The 23,760-nt window shown below is 36.8% G+C and overlaps 1 protein-coding gene across 1 annotated transcript in view; it reads right to left on the reverse strand.

Moving 5' to 3' along the window:
- LOC140142733 (uncharacterized) overlaps positions 1-12,749 on the reverse strand; it is a 71,191-nt gene extending 58,442 nt beyond the window's left edge. The window contains 1 exon segment of the mRNA XM_072164726.1: positions 12,689-12,749. The gene's annotated coding sequence lies outside the window, so the exon portion shown is untranslated.
- Positions 12,750-23,760: the final 11,011 nt, after the last annotated feature.

The following is a 23,760-nucleotide window of genomic DNA, read 5'->3' on the forward strand; positions in this document are numbered from 1 at the left end:
CCGCTTAAAGTTTTTGACAATTAATTTCCATTGGTAGGGACACTTCATTACACATGTCATGTATTATGCTGTATTCGTAAGTAACATTTCAGTATTTGTAGGTAAGAATTAGACTTTTGGTGGATATCATAATCAAAACTTCATTTTATAAAGCACTTTGAATGTAATATTTTTTTATGCGTTTATTGATACTTAAGACCCTATCATGTATTAATAATGTCGGTTCACAGCGGTTGAAAGAGGATTGAAGTAAGAAACAAAGGCACTAAAGTGACTTTAATTTGATTAATTGCACACAAATCGCTTAAAACCGTTATTGCAGACTTGTGAAGTCCATCTTGGAGTCAGTTACGTCTTGTGGCCTTTCTTTTGAAGGCAACTACAATTAGCTTTATACCAGGGTCCATCACTGTGTTGTCTAGATCATGAGACAATGAGAACAGTCGTTTTTCCATGGTATTCAGTAGGTAACCTTATAAGCGAAAACGTCAAAAGTTACCTTCGAATAAATGAATTTGGACACAAATTACTCAGAAACCAGAAGGTCGGTAAACATTTAAAATGAAGCACACATGACAGTTGACAAATCCAAGTATTTATCCCTTCTAATCTTCTTTGAATCTGATTTTTCTTTCAAATGAGCAGACCGTCGTCTGTTTCAGTACATATTTTTCAACAATTAAGCCGTATTCGGTTTTGCATGGTGGGCATGTATGTGAATTCGCAACTTTCATTGACATATGATTTGATAGCAAACATACAGGCCTTCGTTATGTACCAATATGGGCATTGGCATGAATGGCGGTGTTTCACAATACTGTCATGATGTCAAATTGTATTCGTAGGTAATATTCTGTTACCGAAATTTACTTACTAATACTTGCTTTTATTGTTGACATCTCAGAAATATTTAAACGCAGGCTATTGAAACTTGGTAGAAATAAAGAGTGTATTACCCTGCACCTATTCCTTAACTATTGTTTACTATTCTCTCACTTTGTGGAAATGACACAGCTTTTAACATGTATTCGGAGGTAATGCATATTTTTTACCAAACCTACCTTTGTGCCATTTAGAATTTCTGGCAGCTAAACACAATATTAAAGATGTCCGAATACAATGCATTTCAGTATTGGACATATCAAAGCTTGTATCAATTGCGCATTTATTAGTGATTTCCATTTTTAAAGATATATCTAGTGCTATGAAAAATTGTATTCGTAGGTAATGTAAAAAATACCACTCAAAAATGATCACAAAAATTCATAATTATGTACAAATATGTGAAAAATTGAACAGGCAATCTTTGAATACACACCTTTCAGGAAATCAATTTAGATTCAATCCAATGACTTCTTTTCATAACTGATTTAGATGTTTTAAAAATACCTTAAGAAATATTTTGAAAAAATGGGTAAAAATAGCATGTTTTGGGGTCTCTGTGTCTAAATTTTTACCAGAAGGGGGTCTTATTATATATGGCGCGAAGCGTATGATCAAGGCGAATAAACACAATATAAAAACGAATGTCAATTGCTTAATACTTTTAAGTTATGGCCCTGAACATGCCGTGTACACTTTTCGTTGGATTCGACCATATGTTTGTAATTTTGTATTGTTAATGCGTCAATTTGATTCATATTTAGTGACACATTTGAAACTTCCATATTTACTTTGCTTTACTTTTCAAGTAATTCGCATCATTTCCTTCTTATTTTTAATGCGTCAGTTTGGTTCATAAAACAATGACACAATTTAGAAACTTCCAACTTAACTATATCAATGTCAATTCAGTTCACACTGACAAAAATGTGACTTTAAAACTTCCAAATTAAATAAATATCATTGTTCAGATATATTACACTAACTGTTCTGTATACAGGATAATCAAAGCATGGGGAAAATATTGCATCGCCATCACAGCTGACAAAATCATCATAATTACAGATCTAATTATTTATGTATACCACTTGTACATATGTGGTCAGTGAATTTTTCACTGGCATATCATTTATTAAGCTACTTGCGGTTCGCCATTATGCACTATAATGCGGGGGAGAGCCTCGAACTGGCAGCATACATGAAAGGAAGAATTATGTAACCTTACACAGAACGTTATGACTAGTTCAATTCCCATTCATGTATGCTGCCAGTTCGAGGCTCTCCCCGCACATAGTGCATAATGGCGGAACCGTGCAAGTAGCGAATGTATGTGGAGACTTTTTAACAATTTCTAATAAAATACTGCTAAAATAAAATATCAATTATAATAAAGTAGTATTTTTCAAAAATTCTTGAATTTAATTCATTATGTACTATGTGTATGATACTCCCGCAGTGCCAGTAACTGTGTGATGTTCAAAATTCATTTTTTAAACACTAATGAAAGAAAAATATTATCAAGGAAATATTGATTGAAAGATGTCTCGCAATATTATTCTTATGAACCCAGCAGATATATTACACTGCAATTAATCAATAATTTAATGATTATGATTTAATTACATCAAACCAGTGTTTGCCCATATTGTAATTGGCTTTTTAATCTTTAAAAGGCACTTAATCATCCGCCATTTTGTCTGTCCAATATGTCGTTGACACACACATATTAACAGTAATTTCATGCGCATCACGCACAAAACAAACCCTCCAAGAAGGCAATACTTACATCAAAACATACGTTTGATTCCTCCAAAATTGTACCGACTATCATATCATAAATTCCATACTGATATCATAAATCCACTGCTATATCCGTTTTTACGAAAGAATCTGAAACAGTCTACCGCGTGTAAAATCCAAAATATGGTACAAAAATATGTCTGCCGTATATCTGAGGTGATCTTAAATTCAAGCAGGGATGCTTTAGTGCATATTCAATGCTGCTGCACTACAAGCAAGCAATAGGAAGCCGTCCAAATCTACGTGCTTGCATAGCCATTGAATATTACACTGACATTTTCACTTTGGTTCCTGGTTCTTCATCCTGCATGGTTACAGTACAGTGAGTCATACTGGTGGGTGGAGAGTGTAAGGGAAACCAGCCAGGTTAGTGACGTATTGCTGCTTACCGATGACTGGGATGGATGTTAATAAGGCTAAAGGAAGAGTGTTGGCTGGAAAAAATTCAAGGGACCCACTGCAATTCTTACGGCACACTTTATATTAAATTTCGCAAGGTAATAGTTGTTGTTATGCAACTGTTGCAGCATTATTTTTTAATATAAACCAAATTTCATTTAATACTTGCTACAAATGAAAAACATTTATTGTTTTCAGGATTTTATTGCATATTATTATTATTGCAAGAGTTATTCCACCTTATAAAAATATTGAGGTAAAAAATGTCTCATATTATACAAGATTTCCAAAAAGTCAAGATATACTTACTTTGATTATTTGGTTTACAAGAGGAAAAATGGTCGACAAATTAAAAAAAATAAATAAAAAAACACCATAAATTAGCTGCATTTTGAACAGATATAATTTCCAACCATTGTAAGTACAAACCATTATTATAATAATAATTTGGGGCTTTTGGGTTTCTTTTTTTTTCACATTTTCTATATTTTCATGATCAGATTTCAGAATCCCAGCCATATGTATCCAAAACCCCAGGGGTTGGGAGGGGGGGGGGGGGGGGAGGGCACCCAACTTTTGAAAGTCAATGCTATGTGCCTGTCATATAGGCCCCCTTTTTTCAAAAAACCCACTGACCCCCCTTTTTTAAAGTCATACCTACTGATCCCTTTTTTTAGGTCCGACTTACCAATGACCCCCTTTTTTTCTAAAATTTATCATCAGAATGCCACAAAATAATGCAGAGACTTTCAAATTCTGTTATTTCAGCCAAATTCTATTGTAAATTTGGGGCAAGAAATAGAACTTTGCTCCATTTTTTTTAAATTTCTACCCGATAACCCATTTTTGGACATTTTATACCCAATGACCCCTTTTTTCACTATATTATACCCAATGACCCCCTTTTTCATTTTGTTTGTACATACTCAATGACCCGCTTTCTAAAAACAATGATTTGTACTGATAGGCCCTTACTGCGGAACGCTGATAGGCACATACCCATCACTTCTAAAGTTGCAAAGTTGAGTGCCCCCGGATCCATCAAAACCAAAAATCAATTCTTTTTCAAGTGTAAATCTCTACCCCTGGGGGCTACTCAGTACAAATAACCATGTACACAGGGGTGCCAATTTTCAATTTTAGAATGAATGGGTCATTTCTTTTCAAAATGGTCCTAAATTTTGGCAATATGCAATATAAATTTGGCCAAAATAATTGACTTATAGCGAAGGGTTCATGGTATATGAATGGGTCCACTTTCATATATAAAATCAACACATTTTCCAGATGGTAACGTAGCTTCATGGAGGACAGAGGAAGTGCCCCAAATCTACAATTGTTATGAAAACTGCCAAAAAACAACTTGTGCCCCCCCCCCCCAGTATCCGGCCTGTTACTGCCCTGACTCGAAAGCTAAGCCAAGTTTCATGTCCTGTGCGTGGATCGATATTCTATAAGAATATGAAATGATGGGTGTCAGTGTTTCAAATACGCAAAAAAGCCCAAGGCCATTAATTTTGTGCACTTGCTCTAAAATTAAACTTTTAATTTAAGGCCCCTCACTTTTTTTCACGCGCCCGAATAAATTAACCCAAATCTATAGGAAACCACAACTCATATAAGGAACACACACACATATTTCATTTTTATAGAACATTTTATTCACAACAAGGTAAGTTTTGCAGTACTTAATCAGTGCAGTGCGATTATGTCGACTCATGAATCCGGTGCAATGCATGTACATTTATGTGCAGCCAGAATTTCTTCGGGCCCGCACAGATGCTTTTTAGCGGGCCCTCACAGATTTTCACTGGCTGTATAGGATAAATGATCTCCAGATCTGAATCCAGATACATTTGAGAAAGGTTTCTTTTTTAACACAAGTCTCCACATACATAAATGACAGCCAGTGAAAAAATTTCACTGACCATCCAGGATTTGAACCTGGGACCTTCGGATCACCGGACCGATGCTCTGCCAACTGAGCTAATGAGTCAGACGGAGAAGAGCAGTGATGTTATTATCTATAGGCCTTCAGTTCAATACCCACCCTCTATCATCTTCTCATCTGATACATTTGATTTTTTGGATTAAAATAGTTTTCCAGAATCGTGATATACTTTATTTGATGCACAGCCCTGGATGCACAGTCTTTGACAGAGATGAAAACCGATTCATTCGAAAATCTGCAGTACAAATACCGAATTAAACTTACCCTGGATCAGTTCCCGAGACCCCTATTGGTAGGGAGTCCGGTGGAACGCAGAAAATCCAATTCCTATCTGTTTGTGTGTGAAAATGTCCAAAACTAACTTATCTATACCGTAAACAATTTTCACGTCATAAAAATCACAAAAAGTTTGCAGCTTAATATGTCCTTTTTCCCGTCAAAGATTTAGTGGAAATTAGCAAAAAAAAATTGTAAATATACAGCACTTTCCTTCATGCATGCCGTGGCCGTCCCCTGGGTGCGTTCATCTTGGCTGACGTACTTGCTTACCCATCGTCCTTTTATGCTTATAATTAATTCTACTTCTGGGACATTTCTTGAAATGATTATGTCATAGTGTTAAAGAAGAAAACCTGCCGATTCTGATGATACAAATTTGCCAGGGTATTTTCTTCTTGGAGGAGCAAATTTCGAGCTAAAAAGTGACTAGTAATTAGGTAATTTTTCTTTATTTTTTTTTTCATTTTCAACATCAAAAAAGTGATAGCTTAAGGCCCATATGGCCCGGGTATAGTGAAAAACTAAGCAGACAGGAGTTGGCAAGAACAAGCGATAAAATAAATTGTTCGGCTACTACACAGCGCGGTGTTGCGTGGTCATGAGCTAAACCCAGCCGTATTCGTCGGCTGCGCAAGGTAGTAATTTTAGCATTGGAAACGGGGAGGAATTGCTTAGCAAAAATGGATTATGTGCATTACACAGCAAGATTCAATTTTTGTTCCAGCTTTATAATAATTTATATGATATCTTCTGATTTTTAATTTTATAGTTTTGAAGTTCCGTACCATACAAAGGTACAGACGAATCCAATTTCACACATTCCTATACCTCAATGGCTGCCAAAGTTGGGCCCTGTCGGCTCAATCTCACCTAAAATGTGAAATAATGCAGCCTTGGAGGGTATTTTAAACTGCATTCTATCACCCGTGTTACACATAGACAAAAGAATGATGACAGTTGACACCACAAAATAATCTAACATCGATTTTTAAGCGGCTTTTTGGTGTTGCGGGGACCCAAAGATGCCTGACCAAATCCTGACCATAACTTGGCTCATTGGATTCGTCTATAACTTATTTTCCACTTTCACCAGATTGGTGTTGTTGTGGTCCCGGGTTGTGGTGCCATGAAAATTTGACAGACAAAAAACGGATTTTGAAAAATTAAAAAAACCATTGCATTTCTTTTTTGATGCGCTTTATTTAATACAGTGATACCAATTTGTTGGGGTTTTATAAAAAAAAAAATATCTACTTGTATACAGTCGTTCTCTGGGAACGGTTGTCTACTATACAACGTTGCTACAATTCAATAAAGCAAAAACTGGCAAAAACCTGTCTCGTTTTTGTCTCGTTTAAACCAGCAAAAATGGCAAAAACTCATGTAGTCAGTCAAATATTAAAAAGTACCGTAACACAGAAAGCTCATAAACAATATAGTCCAGGAGCAAGATCCCACAGGGGGCCTAAATAAGGACTTGGTTCATCCCCCACTACATACAAGGTTTGACACCATAGGTAGTTAGTATGGACCCTCTAGATCACTGCTAGGTAGGTAGTGGACTCAAATTGTGGTATCACTTTTTTTTTACTATATAAGTTCTATTAACAAAATTTGTTTGGTAAGTTGCCATTCATGTAATATTTTGAATATTTATATGTGTGTGGTGAGATCAACCGCTGTTTGTCAGGAAAATAGACTGAAAATGTAAAAATAGTTACTTTTCCACATGTAGCAGCGTGTGTATATAACAATATTAAGGGGTAGGGGAAATATAAACCATCATAACTCAACTTCAACTCATGATAATGAATTCATTTTGGAATTAATATGTAGCTAATTGATTGTTCAAACGTGTTAGTATTATTTTAAAGCAAAATTGTCAGGTAGATAGCCATAAAATGTGAGAAAAGGTTACTTTTCTATGTATAACCATGTCAAATATGGCTATCTACCTGACTATCTAATGAATTCATTTTGGTATCAACATGTAGCTTTGCTTTAAAATAATACTAACACATTTGAACAACCAATTAGCTACATATTAATTCCAAAATGAATTCATTATCATGAGTTGAAGTTGAGTTATGATGGTTTATATTTCCCCTACCCCTTAATATTGTTATATACACACGCTGCTACATGTGGAAAAGTAACTATTTTTTTATATTTTCAGTCTATTTTCCTGACAAACAGCGGTTGATCTCAACCCACACATATAAATATTCAAAATATTACATGAATGGCAACTTACCAAACAAATTTTGTTAATAGAACTTATATAGTTCAGCCGAGTGACATATTAAGACATGTAAAACACCCCAACCCTGAACTCTATACACAGTACACGGTACACCCCGCACCCACCCCCACATACCCACCCCCACCTACCCCAAACCCACACAACACAAACCAACATGCAAGCAAACATGCACATACATAAATATTTGAACCAGAACATCAAAGTTTGCCTAGATATGCTTGATATTAAAAACAAAAAAAAAAAATGGAAACTTAATTAATTTTGAAAATAGAAATTGACACAATAGTAAAATTTGAAGCCAATGTCACAAAAACACCCACCCTACGCATTGTTGTGAAAAATCTGATTTTTCACTAGTGTATGGACTGGCCACTTCAAATCATGATCAAATGAAACCTAGGTTTGCTTTCAAATAATACTAGGCAGTTAGAACAATCAATTAGTTACATATTCATACCAAAAAAAATTCATTATTATGAGTAAAAGTTGAGTTCTTGTAGTTTATATTTCCCCTACCCTTAATTTTGTCCTATTTTGGTGAATTTATGCGATTATCGTCCATACATAAAATGACCTGTAAAAAAAAGTGATACCACAATTTGAGTCCACTACCTACCTAGCAGTGATCTAGAGGGTCCATATGTAGTGGGGGATGAACGAAGTCATTTTTTTGAGGTTGCTGCTCCTGTACTAATAACACACAACTTTTAATCAATCATTCAACATATTTTTTTGTCTCGTCAAGTAAAATATATAAATAAGTTTGAATTTGATATGGCACAATTCAGTTAAATGGGGTATGAGCAATGGAAACCCATGCCTTTTAAATTTCTTTTTTATGTTGTCAAATCTGGCCTTTTCATCACGCTTTTAGTTTTTGCCATTTTGCCGGCAAAAACTGTTTTGCCAAGTGGTTAAAAGTAGTGATGTGGTCGGCACCGTTTTTTATTGTCGACATGTCGATATAATTCGTATACCGACGTCGACAGTGTGTCGACATAAAAAAATTCTAAAAAAAAAAATAATTTTTTTTAAATTTTCAAAAAAATATTTTGGCCAGAAAATCAAGTTATAGGCCCAAACTGACTTGTTATTCAAGGTTGAAACCAGAGAAATACTGCTACTCAAAAAAAAAAAATGCCAATTTTTTTACAAAGTTGAAAAAGTTGTACATTTTAATTACTTTTGTTTCTATTGAACAGCTAGCAATGCATACTAATTCAATGTGTCCCTGACTGTTCAATAGAAGCAAAGGTAATCAAAATGTACAAGTTCATCCAACTTTGTAAAAAAAATTGGCATTTTTTTTTTTAGTAGCAGTATTTCTCTGGTTTCCAACCTTGAATAACAAGTCAGTTTGGGCCTATAACTTGCTTTTCTAACAAAAAATATTTTTTGAAAAACTAAAAAAAAAAAAAAAAAAAAAAAAAAAAAAATTGTCGACATGATTTTTGATGTCGACATGTCGGCATACGTGCCGACGTCGACATTATGTCGACATAAGGCATGTCGACCACATCACTAGTTAAAAGTAAACCGCATTTTTTTCCGCCTGCGGCAAAAACCTACAAACCCTGGAATACAGTCAGTTTTCACTCATTGTTCAAAACCTGACATGTACACCAATATACAGCCCCCGAAATGGTCTACTTTTAGCGAACCTCAACTCTGAAACAGTTTAGTCGTAAATAAAAATGCGATCCCCAACCCTTTGGACAAATTTATAGCAGTCTCCGTGTAGGTCTCTGTGTCGAAGAATGCCCGGTACCTGCCTGGTACAAACATAGAAATGGCCACATTGCTTCAGTCCGGTTAATGAATATTTCTTCCGTACTCTAGGTTAGAGACTGACCGATCAGATCGGGAGCTTCCTAATCGGGCCGATTATTAGCTTATCGGTAGTGATCTGCATCGGCCGTTTTGTGCTCAGAGCATACATAATTATGGTAATACTTTGCGTACAAGTACCCTTTCAACATACAGGTGAAATTTACTCATGGCGATGGCAGCCATTGTTTACAATTGGGGAATCGGTAATCGGTGATCGGTGATCGAATCGGCAGATCAAAGAGGGAATTGATCGGCCAATCGGCCGATTCAGATAGGGACCTGATCGGTCAGACACTACTCTAGGTTCCAATGGGCTATTCCATTTAAAATCCACACTACCCCTATGGAAGATTTTGGAAATATCTTCAACAGGGGGAGTATGAATTTCAAATGGAATGAACACATTAGCAGCTTCATTTGAAACGCACCCTCCCTCTGTGGAAGATTCAGGTTGAATCTTTCTCAGAGGTTCAAATGGATCTGCCTAATATGACTAATTCCATTTGATATTCATACTCCCCCTGTGGCAGATATTTCCAAAATCGGTACGATTACCGAATAGGGTGCAACTTGCTAGACCTGATTCCAGTCCTCGTTTACGGAGTTTAGGGTTAGGGTTTAGGGTTGGGGTGGGGCAGTCTTGTAATAAGACTAGTAGAGTTGCACCCTATTCGGCAATCGCTCCCCAAAATCTTCCACAGGGGTAGTGTGGATTTTAAATGGAATAGCCCAATGTGGGCGTCACAGTGACTAGTCTCCTACACAACCAGATTGCGTCGGTCTGGACTCATTTAAGAAAAAAGGTGATCAATAAGGCTATGTGAAGAGAGGGATGAAACCAGCATTAGAGCCGCCATTTTGCCATGTGCGTTCTGCTCGTGAGAAAAATTACATTTTGTTGATGTTTATCCAACAAAATTTTTTCGATAACGGGTCATACTAGGTCGGATTTCAAAAAGGTGATCAATAAGGCTATGTGAAGAGAGGGATGAAATCAGCATTAGAGCCGCCATTTTGCCATGTGCGTTCTGCTCGTGAGAAAAATTACATTTTGTTGACGTTTATCAAACAAAATTTTCGATAACGGGTCATACTAGGTCGGATTTCAATTTTTTATTAGAAGTTACATGCTGTTTTGGGAATAACATGGGAAGTTTTGAGTTTATTTCAACTGGTGGTGTAGTATCGCATGGTGAGTTTGTGATGAGTTTCAACCATCCGATAGTAGGATATGAGACCTAAGCTAAAAAGGTCTTACGCATGCGCGGTGGTGTTCTTGAATTCTCTAATTCACTGTTATTGTTTCAGGCTGCCTGCTTGTTGTTCGAAATATTGTCTAACTGCAATGCGAGGCCGAGGGCATCTCGATTCTCGAGCAACTTGATACGAGTAATCAGTTCACAAGAGCCCCCCTTTTTTTTATACGTCGAACAACTGAATACAAGCACAATGTACGGACCAATATAATTTTTGTAAACATTTTAGGCCTATAACAAAATGTAAGTTCGTACAAATTGTACAACTATAGTTTCTACCCTATGACCTATAAAAGTTACATTATCAAAGTGTCCGCAAAAAACTGGTCATCGCATGCTGAAAACTAAGGATATTCACGCAGGGACAGGCCAAAAACCTTACCTCGATCATAAAATCCACCCGATGCATGTCATAAATAATTCATTATTACATTGTGTAGTTGTCACTGATTGTGTCCATGTATTGTTATTGCACCTGTGATCTCACGCGAGAGCAGTGGTCAAGCTGAATTTATACTCGATTGCTGGATCCCCACGTGAATTTGCCTCTCGAAAACCTCTACGAGGTTGTTGCATCGAGCACGCTGACTGGCTTAGCAATTATCCAAATAGTTTTGTAAACCAATCAGGTTAGACATACTCTAGGTATGCTTAGGGAATTCAAATTTGCCATCAAACTGCATCATTTTATATATCAAATTAAAGCCCTTGAGTAAACAAAGCCAAAACTGAAAACCTTTTTTCATAGCACTTTCCGTAGCAAAGTTACATCTTGTCAAAGATTGACTTTCATCAAACAATGTCAAAAAGATTCAGCTAGCAAAATTCCCCAAAACGGCATTTCGGGGTGTTTCTAGATCTTAATCTCATGATGATAGCAGCTTTTTTTAATGGAACTGCTATCAAAATCCCTCTAAAATTCCATGTGCGAGTGACTTATCACCATAAAAAATCATATATTTGGGTCAAGTGAAGTATAGAAAACATATAATGTAGGTTTCTTTCTTCGGCCAGTTGTTTTAAATTTCTATGTAAAAATGCATTGACATTGTCGGCGAATTTGGCTGACTAGCAAATGTGTTTGCCTGGCATACCTACATACTTTACTGGCGAGTCACATTAATTAATACCGTAAAAGGCCGTCACGTTCATTGATTGGCTTACGATTTCAAAGATTGCCCACACAGGGTATACCTTGCTCGAGAACTCTAGCCAAGAATTTGCTCACCAATAGCTTCACATTCTAGGCTAGAGACCTTTGCATTCAAAATCTAGTCGGATTCGCTGAAGCATGACACCGTGTAAAGCAATGGAAGGTCAGAAGTAAACACAGCCGATCACGACAGGCGATTGCATCAAAAATGTTGCTAAAATTACACTTCAGCAAAATTTTAGACTGTCCAAAATACGCAAATCTTGCTCAAAAGATACAGTTGACTCATCGAAATAACTTTCATTCAAATTTCAACATTAACAGAATAAATAAAAAAAAAAAAAAAAATTGAACCGCTGTCCGACCGAAAAACCATAGTAAAGTACTCTAGCATCGAATGCGTAACTATCGTGTGCAAATTCGAAGCTAGAGTTCTCGAACAAGGTATACCTTTTTTTGACCGGCTGATCAGTTCCCTACACCCCCCCTTTTGACTGGCCGATCAGTTCCTTACACTTCAAGTTCAAAACTGTCGGTGGCACCCCTACCCCTACCAAAAAAATTGAGTGCCCCCCCCCGGGGGGTGTTGCAACAACAAAATGAACAAGTCGTGCACATTTACGGCGATTTACATGTAAGCTTACGTTCATGAAAGTTCATCTGTCATGTCTGTGTTGGTATAAATTATGATTTTGATTTAAACTTTTGATCCAAACACAAGGAAATAATTCCTACCATCTGAAAATTCCGAGGTAGGAATTATTTCCTTGTGTTTGGATCAAAAGTTTAAATCAAAATCATTACATGTATTGTAAGCTTTAATATTATACATGTTATAAATCACAATTTTTTAGAAATCAAACTTATATTCTTACCCAGATTTCTTCTGTAATTCGCCCGTCAATTTTGATCGCAACCGGTCCATTGCTTCTAAGACTAAGCACTTAAAACTACACGTGTTTATAAGACACAAATTCGACGAATTTTAGGAGGTTTTCCGCTTCCGCAGGTGCCAGTCAGCCGGCAAGTCTTGTTTTTGTTTTGTTTATAAATTATATATAGAGGGCGTTGTTCAAATTTAAGTTCATGTCAGATGGGGGCGGACAGCATGCATAGTTTTATTCTGAATTTAGGAAAGCTAAATTTCTGGGGGAAAAAACGGTACTATTTTCAAGAGGGCTTTTTATGATTTTTTTGAAAATTTAGCATTTTTTGACCATTTTTGGTGCTAATTTCTCAAAGTTGGTTAAAATTCAAAAAAAAAAAAAAAAAAAAAAACGCGGTTCCTTAGGCCTATAGATATTTTTATCTAGTTTTCTAAGTTAAAAATTAATAAAATATAAAAATGGCCCAATATGAATATTTTGTTATACGTTGAACTGAACGAAAAAGAAGTGGGCCAAAAACCCAGTTTTGGGGGATTTGGGGCCAAAATGAGCATTTTTGCCCAAATTTAACCTCATTATTTATCAAGTCTTTGCCGTTCTGAACATGTAGGCCTAGGCCTATACTTTTAAACTACTTTAGACCAACAATTTAGCAGTTATGAGGCCCGAAAGTTTCCATACTGAATTCACGGGTTAAGACCAACCTTTTTAGGGGCTGTGCAATAATTATGAGCCCTGGGGAGGGTAAAATTGGGGCTCAACAAGTTTAATTTGAGAAGAAAGGTGATCTACGAGGCTAAGAAAAAACGGTGATCAACAAGGCTATGTGCAGCGAGGGATCTACGAGGCTTAGGCCTAATATGAGAAGAAAGGGGATCTACGAGGCTAATTTAAGAAAAAAGGTGATCAACAAGGCTATGTGAAGAGAGGGATCTATGAGGCTTAATTTGAGAAGAAAGGTGATCTACGAGGCTCATTTAAGAAAAAATATGATCAACAAGGCTATGTGAAGAGAGGGATCTATGAGGCTTATAATTTGAGAAGAAAGGTGATCTACGAGGCTCATTTAAGAAAAAAGGTGATCAACAAGGCTATGTGAAGAGAGGGATCTATGAGGCTTAATATGAGAAGAAAGGTGATCTACGAGGCTCATCTAAGAAAAAAGATGATCAACAAGGCTTTGTGAAACGAGGTATCTATGAGGCTTAATTTGAGAAGAAAGGTGATCTACGAGGCTAATTTAAGAAAAAAGATGATCAACAAGGCTATGTGAAACGAGGTAGGGGCCTATCTATGAGCCTTAATATGAGAAAAAAAGGGGATCTACGAGGCTCATTTAAGGAAAAAGATGATCAACAAGGCTATGTGAAACGAGGTATCTATGAGGCTTAATATGAGAAGAAAGGTGATCTACGAGGCTAATTTAAGAAAAAAGATGATCAACAAGGCTATGTGAAACGAGGTATCTATGAGGCTTAATATGAGAAGAAAGGTGATCTACGAGGCTCATTTAAGGAAAAAGATGATCAACAAGGCTATGTAAAACGAGGTATCTATGAGGCTTAATATGAGAAGAAAGGTGATCTACGAGGCTAATTTAAGAAAAAAGATGATCAACAAGGCTATGTGAAACGAGGTATCTATGAGGCTTAATATGAGAAGAAAGGTGATCTACGAGGCTCATTTAAGAAAAAAGATGATCAACAAGGCTATGTGAAACGAGGTATCTATGAGCCTTAATATGAGAAAAAAGGGGATCTACGAGGCTCATTTAAGGAAAAAGATGATCAACAAGGCTATGTGAAACGAGGTATCTATGAGGCTTAATATGAGAAGAAAGGGGATCTACGAGGATCATTTAAGAAAAAAGATGATCAACAAGGCTATGTGAAACGAGGTATCTATGAGGCTTAATATGAGAAAAAAGGGGATCTACGAGGCTCATTTAAGAAAAAAGATGATCAACAAGGCTATGTGAAACGAGGTATCTATGAGGCTTAATATGAGAAGAAAGGGGATCTACGAGGCTCATTTAAGAAAAAAGATGATCAACAAGGCTATGTGAAACGAGGTATCTATGAGGCTTAATATGAGAAGAAAGGGAATCTACGAGGCTCATTTAAGTAAAAAGATGATCAACAAGGCTATGTGATGTGAAACGAGGTATCTATGAGGCTTAATATGAGAAGAAAGGGAATCTACGAGGCTCATTTAAGAAAAAAGATGATCAACAAGGCTATGTGAAACGAGGTATCTATGATGCTTAATATGAGAAGAAAGGGGATCTACGAGGCTCATTTAAGAAAAAAGATGATCAACAAGGCTTTGTGAAACGAGGTATCTATGATGCTTAATATGAGAAGAAAGGGGATCTACGAGGCTAATTTAAGAAAAAAGATGATCAAAAAGGCTTTGTGAAACGAGGTATCTACGAGGCTTAATATGAGAAGAAAGGTGATCTACGAGGCTCATTTAAGAAAAAAGATGATCAACAAGGCTATGTGAAACGAGGTATCTATGAGGCTTAATATGAGAAGAAAGGGGATCTACGAGGCTCATTTAAGAAAAAAGATGATCAACAAGGCTATGTGAAACGAGGTATCTATGAGGCTTAATATGAGAAGAAAGGGGATCTACGAGGCTCATTTAAGAAAAAGATGATCAACAAAGCTATGTGAAACGAGGTATCTATGAGGCTTAATATGAGAAGAAAGGGGATCTACGAGGCTCATTTAAGAAAAAAGATGATCAACAAGGCTATGTGAAGAGAGGGATCTATAGGCTTAATTTGAGAAGAAATGTGATCTACGAGGCTCATTTAAGAAAAAAGATGATCAACAAGGCTATGTGAAGAGAGGGATCTATGAGGCTTAGGCATAATTTGAGAAGAAAGGGGATCTACGAGGCTCATTTAAGAAAAAAGGTGATCAACAAGGCTATGTGAAGAGAGGGATCTATAGGCTTAATTTGAGAAGAAATGTGATCTACGAGGCTCATTTAAGAAAAAAGATGATCAACAAGGCTATGTGAAGAGAGGGATCTATGAGGCTTAGGCATAATTTGAGAAGAAAGGGGATCTACGAGGCTCATTTAAGAAAAAAGGTGATCAACAAGGCTATGTGAAGAGAGGGATCTATAGGCTTAATTTGAGAAGAAATGTGATCTACGAGGCTCATTTAAGAAAAAAGATGATCAACAAGGCTATGTGAAGAGAGGGATCTATGAGGCTTAATTTGAGAAGAACGGGGATCTACGAGGCTAATTTAAGAAAAAAGATGATCAACAAGGCTATGTGAAACGAGGTATCTATGAGGCTTAATATGAGAAGAAAGGGGATCTACGAGGCTCATTAAAAAAAAAATATCAACAAGGCTATGTGAAACGAGGTATCTATGAGGCTTAATATGAGAAGAAAGGTGATCTACGAGGCTCATTTAAGAAAAAAGGTGATCAAAACGGCTTTGTGAAACGAGGTGTCTACGAGGCTTAATATGAGAAGAAAGGTGATCTACGAGGCTCATTTAAGAAAAAAAGATGATCAACAAGGCTTTGTGAAACGAGGTATCTATGAGGCTTAATATGAGAAGAAAGGGGATCTACGAGGCTACTTTAAGAAAAAAGATGATCAACAAAGCTATGTGAAACGAGGTATCTATGAGGCTTAATATGAGAAGAAAGGGGATCTACGAGGCTCATTTAAGAAAAAAGATGATCAACAAGGCTATGCGAAACGAGGTATCTACGAGGCTTAATATGAGAAGAAAGGTGATCTACGAGGCTCATTTAAGAAAAAAAGATGATCAACAAGGCTTTGTGATGTGAAACGAGGTATCTATGAGGCTTAATATGAGAAGAAAGGTGATCTACGAGGCTCATTTAAGAAAAAAGATGATCAACAAGGCTATGTGAAACGAGGTATCTATGAGGCTTAATATGAGACGAAAGGGGATCTACGAGGCTCATTTAAGAAAAAAGATGATCAACAAGGCTTTGTGAAACGAGGTATTTATGAGGCTTAATATGAGAAGAAAGGGGATCTACGAGGCTCATTTAAGAAAAAAGATGATCAACAAGGCTATGTGAAACGAGGTATCTATGAGGCTTAATATGAGAAGAAAGGTGATCTACGAGGCTCATTTAAAAAAAAAAGATGATCAACAAGGCTATGTGAAACGAGGTATCTATAAGGCTTAATATGAGAAGAAAGGGGATCTACGAGGCTCATTTAAGAAAAAAGATGATCAACAAGGCTATGTGAAACGAGGTATCTATGAGGCTTAATATGAGAAGGAAGGGGATCTGCGAGGCTCATTTAAGAAAAAAGATGATCAACAAGGCTATGTGAAACGAGGTAGGCCTATCTATGAGGCTTAATATGAGAAGAAAGGGTATCTACGAGGCTCATTTAAGAAAAAAGATGATCAACAAGGCTTTGTGAAACGAGGTATCTACGAGGCTTAATATGAGAAGAAAGGGATCTACGAGGCTCAGTTAAGAAAAAAGATGATCAACAAGGTTATGTGAAACGAGGTATCTATGAGCTTAATATGAGAAGAAAGGGGATCTACGAGGTTATTTTAAGAAAAAAGATGATCAACAAGGCTATGTGAAACGAGGTATCTATATGAGGCTTTATGAGAAGAAAGGGGATCTACGAGGCTCATTTAAGAAAAAAGGTGATCAACAAGGCTATGTGAAACGAGGTATCTATGAGGCTTAATATGAGAAGAAAGGGGATCTACGAGGCTCATTTAAGAAAAAAAGATGATCAACAAGGCTTTGTGAAACGAGGTATCTATGATGCTTAATATGAGAAGAAAGGGGATCTACGAGGCTAATTTAAGAAAAAAGATGATCAAAAAGGCTTTGTGAAACGAGGTATCTACGAGGCTTAATATGAGAAGAAAGGTGATCTACGAGGCTCATTTAAGAAAAAAAGATGATCAACAAGGCTATGTGAAACGAGGTATCTATGAGGCTTAATATGAGAAGAAAGGGGATCTACGAGGCTCATTTAAGAAAAAAGATGATCAACAAGGCTATGTGAAACGAGGTATCTATGAGGCTTAATATGAGAAGAAAGGGGATCTACGAGGCTCATTTAAGAAAAAAGATGATCAACAAAGCTATGTGAAACGAGGTATCTATGAGGCTTAATATGAGAAGAAAGGGGATCTACGAGGCTAATTTAAGAAAAAAGATGATCAACAAGGCTATGTGAAGAGAGGGATCTATAGGCTTAATTTGAGAAGAAATGTGATCTACGAGGCTCATTTAAGAAAAAAGATGATCAACAAGGCTATGTGAAGAGAGGGATCTATGAGGCTTAGGCATAAAGAAGAAAGGGATCTACGAGGCTCATTTAAGAAAAAAGGTGATCAACAAGGCTATGTGAAGAGAGGGATCTATAGGCTTAATTTGAGAAGAAATGTGATCTACGAGGCTCATTTAAGAAAAAAGATGATCAACAAGGCTATGTGAAGAGAGGGATCTATGAGGCTTAGGCATAATTTGAGAAGAAAGGGGATCTACGAGGCTCATTTAAGAAAAAAGGTGATCAACAAGGCTATGTGAAGAGAGGGATCTATAGGCTTAATTTGAGAAGAAATGTGATCTACGAGGCTCATTTAAGAAAAAAGATGATCAACAAGGCTATGTGAAGAGAGGGATCTATGAGGCTTAGGCATAATTTGAGAAGAAAGGGGATCTACGAGGCTCATTTAAGAAAAAAAGGTGATCAACAAGGCTATGTGAAGAGAGGGATCTATAGGCTTAATTTGAGAAGAAATGTGATCTACGAGGCTCATTTAAGAAAAAGGATGATCAACAAGGCTATGTGAAGAGAGGGATCTATGAGGCTTAATTTGAGAAGAACGGGGATCTACGAGGCTAATTTAAAAAAAAAGATGACCAACAAGGCTATGTAAAACGAGGTATCTATGAGGCTTAATATGAGAAGAAAGGGGATCTACGAGGCTCATTTAAAAAAAAAAGATATCAACAAGGCTATGTGAAACGAGGTATCTATGAGGCTTAATATGAGAAGAAAGGTGATCTACGAGGCTCATTTAAGAAAAAAGGTGATCAAAACGGCTTTGTGAAACGAGGTGTCTACGAGGCTTAATATGAGAAGAAAGGTGATCTACGAGGCTCATTTAAGAAAAAAGATGATCAACAAGGCTTTGTGAAACGAGGTATCTATGAGGCTTAATATGAGAAGAAAGGGGATCTACGAGGCTACTTTAAGAAAAAAGATGATCAACAAAGCTATGTGAAACGAGGTATCTATGAGGCTTAATATGAGAAGAAAGGGGATCTACGAGGCTCATTTAAGAAAAAAGATGATCAACAAGGCTATGCGAAACGAGGTATCTACCAGGCTTAATATGAGAAGAAAGGTGATCTACGAGGCTCATTTAAGAAAAAAGATGATCAACAAGGCTTTGTGATGTGAAACGAGGTATCTATGAGGCTTAATATGAGAAGAAAGGTGATCTACGAGGCTCATTTAAGAAAAAAGATGATCAACAAGGCTATGTGAAACGAGGTATCTATGAGGCTTAATATGAGACGAAAGGGGATCTACGAGGCTCATTTAAGAAAAAAGATGATCAACAAGGCTTTGTGAAACGAGGTATTTATGAGGCTTAATATGAGAAGAAAGGGGATCTACGAGGCTCATTTAAGAAAAAAAGATGATCAACAAGGCTATGTGATGTGAGGTATCTATGAGGCTTAATATATGAGAAGAAAGGTGATCTACGAGGCTCATTTAAGAAAAAAGATGATCAACAAGGCTATGTGAAACGAGGTATCTATGAGGCTTAATATGAGAAGAAAGGTGATCTACGAGGCTCATTTAAGAAAAAAAGATGATCAACAAGGCTATGTGAAACGAGGTATCTATGAGGCTTAATATGAGAAGAAAGGTGATCTACGAGGCTCATTTAAGAAAAAAAGATGATCAACAAGGCTATGTGAAACGAGGTATCTATAAGGCTTAATATGAGAAGAAAGGGGATCTACGAGGCTCATTTAAGAAAAAGGTGATCAACAAGGCTATGTGAAACGAGGTATCTATGAGGCTTAATATGAGAAGGAAGGGGATCTGCGAGGCTCATTTAAGAAAAAAAGATGATCAACAAGGCTATGTGAAACGAGGTAGGCCTATCTATGAGGCTTAATATGAGAAGAAAGGGTATCTACGAGGCTCATTTAAGAAAAAAGATGATCAACAAGGCTTTGTGAAACGAGGTATCTACGAGGCTTAATATGAGAAGAAAGGGGATCTACGAGGCTCAGTTAAGAAAAAAGATGATCAACAAGGTTATGTGAAACGAGGTATCTATGAGCTTAATATGAGAAGAAAGGGGATCTACGAGGTTATTTTAAGAAAAAAGATGATCAACAAGGCTATGTGAAACGAGGTATCTATATGAGGCTTTATGAGAAGAAAGGGGATCTACGAGGCTCATTTAAGATTAAAAAGGTGATCAACAAGGCTATGTGAAACGAGGTATCTATGAGGCTTAATATGAGAAGAAAGGGGATCTACGAGGCTCATTTAAGAAAAAAAAGATGATCAACAAGGCTTTGTGAAACGAGGTATCTATGATGCTTAATATGAGAAGAAAGGGGATCTACGAGGCTAATTTAAGAAAAAAGATGATCAAAAAGGCTTTGTGAAACGAGGTATCTACGAGGCTTAATATGAGAAGAAAGGTGATCTACGAGGCTCAATTAAGAAAAAAAGATGATCAACAAGGCTATGTGAAACGAGGTATCTATGAGGCTTAATATGAGAAGAAAGGGGATCTACGAGGCTCATTTAAGAAAAAAGATGATCAACAAGGCTATGTGAAACGAGGTATCTATGAGGCTTAATATGAGAAGAAAGGGGATCTACGAGGCTCATTTAAGAAAAAAGATGATCAACAAAGCTATGTGAAACGAGGTATCTATGAGGCTTAATATGAGAAGAAAGGGGAAGAAAGGTGATCAACAAGGCTATGTGAAGAGAGGGATCTATAGGCTTAATTTGAGAAGAAATGTGATCTACGAGGCTCATTTAAGAAAAAAGAAGAACAACAAGGCTATGTGAAGAGAGGGATCTATGAGGCTTAGGCATAATTTGAGAAGAAAGGGGATCTACGAGGCTCATTTAAGAAAAAAGGTGATCAACAAGGCTATGTGAAGAGAGGAGCTATAGGCTTAATTTGAGAAGAAATGTGATCTACGAGGCTCATTTAAGAAAAAAGATGATCAACAAGGCTATGTGAAGAGAGGGATCTATGAGGCTTAGGCATAATTTGAGAAGAAAGGGGATCTACGAGGCTCATTTAAGAAAAAAGGTGATCAACAAGGCTATGTGAAGAGAGGGATCTATAGGCTTAATTTGAGAAGAAATGTGATCTACGAGGCTCATTTAAGAAAAAAGATGATCAACAAGGCTATGTGAAGAGAGGGATCTATGAGGCTTAATTTGAGAAGAACGGGGATCTACGAGGCTAATTTAAGAAAAAAGATGATCAACAAGGCTATGTGAAACGAGGTATCTATGAGGCTTAATATGAGAAGAAAGGGGATCTACGAGGCTCATTTAAAAAAAAAATATCAACAAGGCTATGTGAAACGAGGTATCTATGAGGCTTAATATGAGAAGAAAGGTGATCTACGAGGCTCATTTAAGAAAAAAGGTGATCAAAACGGCTTTGTGAAACGAGGTGTCTACGAGGCTTAATATGAGAAGAAAGGTGATCTACGAGGCTCATTTAAGAAAAAAGATGATCAACAAGGCTTTGTGAAACGAGGTATCTATGAGGCTTAATATGAGAAGAAAGGGGATCTACGAGGCTACTTTAAGAAAAAAGATGATCAACAAAGCTATGTGAAACGAGGTATCTATGAGGCTTAATATGAGAAGAAAGGGGATCTACGAGGCTCATTTAAGAAAAAAGATGATCAACAAGGCTATGCGAAACGAGGTATCTACGAGGCTTAATATGAGAAGAAAGGTGATCTACGAGGCTCATTTAAGAAAAAAGATGATCAACAAGGCTTTGTGATGTGAAACGAGGTATCTATGAGGCTTAATATGAGAAGAAAGGTGATCTACGAGGCTCATTTAAGAAAAAAGATGATCAACAAGGCTATGTGAAACGAGGTATCTATGAGGCTTAATATGAGAAGAAAGGGGATCTACGAGGCTCATTTAAGAAAAAAAGATGATCAACAAGGCTTTGTGAAACGAGGTATTTATGAGGCTTAATATGAGAAGAAAGGGGATCTACGAGGCTCATTTAAGAAAAAAAAGATGATCAACAAGGCTATGTGATGTGAGGTATCTATGAGGCTTAATATATGAGAAGAAAGGTGATCTACGAGGCTCATTTAAGAAAAAAGATGATCAACAAGGCTATGTGAAACGAGGTATCTATGAGGCTTAATATGAGAAGAAAGGTGATCTACGAGGCTCATTTAAGAAAAAAGATGATCAACAAGGCTATGTGAAACGAGGTATCTATGAGGCTTAATATGAGAAGAAAGGTGATCTACGAGGCTCATTTATGAAGGCTATGTGAAACGAGGTATCTATAAGGCTTAATATGAGAAGAAAGGGGATCTACGAGGCTCATTTAAGAAAAAAGATGATCAACAAGGCTATGTGAAACGAGGTATCTATGAGGCTTAATATGAGAAGGAAGGGGATCTGCGAGGCTCATTTAAGAAAAAAAGATGATCAACAAGGCTATGTGAAACGAGGTAGGCCTATCTATGAGGCTTAATATGAGAAGAAAGGGTATCTACGAGGCTCATTTAAGAAAAAAGATGATCAACAAGGCTTTGTGAAACGAGGTATCTACGAGGCTTAATATGAGAAGAAAGGGATCTACGAGGCTCAGTTAAGAAAAAAGATGATCAACAAGGTTATGTGAAACGAGGTATCTATGAGCTTAATATGAGAAGAAAGGGGATCTACGAGGTTATTTTAAGAAAAAAGATGATCAACAAGGCTATGTGAAACGAGGTATCTATATGAGGCTTTATGAGAAGAAAGGGGATCTACGAGGCTCATTTAAGAAAAAAGGTGATCAACAAGGCTATGTGAAACGAGGTATCTATGAGGCTTAATATGAGAAGAAAGGGGATCTACGAGGCTCATTTAAGAAAAAAGATGATCAACAAGGCTTTGTGAAACGAGGTATCTATGATGCTTAATATGAGAAGAAAGGGGATCTACGAGGCTAATTTAAGAAAAAAGATGATCAAAAAGGCTTTGTGAAACGAGGTATCTACGAGGCTTAATATGAGAAGAAAGGTGATCTACGAGGCTCATTTAAGAAAAAAGATGATCAACAAGGCTATGTGAAACGAGGTATCTATGAGGCTTAATATGAGAAGAAAGGGGATCTACGAGGCTCATTTAAGAAAAAAGATGATCAACAAGGCTATGTGAAACGAGGTATCTATGAGGCTTAATATGAGAAGAAAGGGGATCTACGAGGCTCATTTAAGAAAAAAGATGATCAACAAAGCTATGTGAAACGAGGTATCTATGAGGCTTAATATGAGAAGAAAGGGGATCTACGAGGCTAATTTAAGAAAAAAGATGATCAACAAGGCTATGTGAAGAGAGGGATCTATAGGCTTAATTTGAGAAGAAATGTGATCTACGAGGCTCATTTAAGAAAAAAGATGATCAACAAGGCTATGTGAAGAGAGGGATCTATGAGGCTTAGGCATAATTTGAGAAGATAGGGGATCTACGAGGCTCATTTAAGAAAAAAGGTGATCAACAAGGCTATGTGAAGAGAGGGATCTATAGGCTTAATTTGAGAAGAAATGTGATCTACGAGGCTCATTTAAGAAAAAAGATGATCAACAAGGCTATGTGAAGAGAGGATCTATGAGGCTTAGGCATAATTTGAGAAGAAAGGGGATCTACGAGGCTCATTTAAGAAAAAAGGTGATCAACAAGGCTATGTGAAGAGAGGGATCTATAGGCTTAATTTGAGAAGAAATGTGATCTACGAGGCTCATTTAAGAAAAAAGATGATCAA

The sequence above is a fragment of the Amphiura filiformis genome, chromosome 20 (assembly GCF_039555335.1).
Source record: "Amphiura filiformis chromosome 20, Afil_fr2py, whole genome shotgun sequence".
NCBI classification, from domain to species: Eukaryota; Metazoa; Echinodermata; class Ophiuroidea; order Amphilepidida; family Amphiuridae; genus Amphiura; species Amphiura filiformis.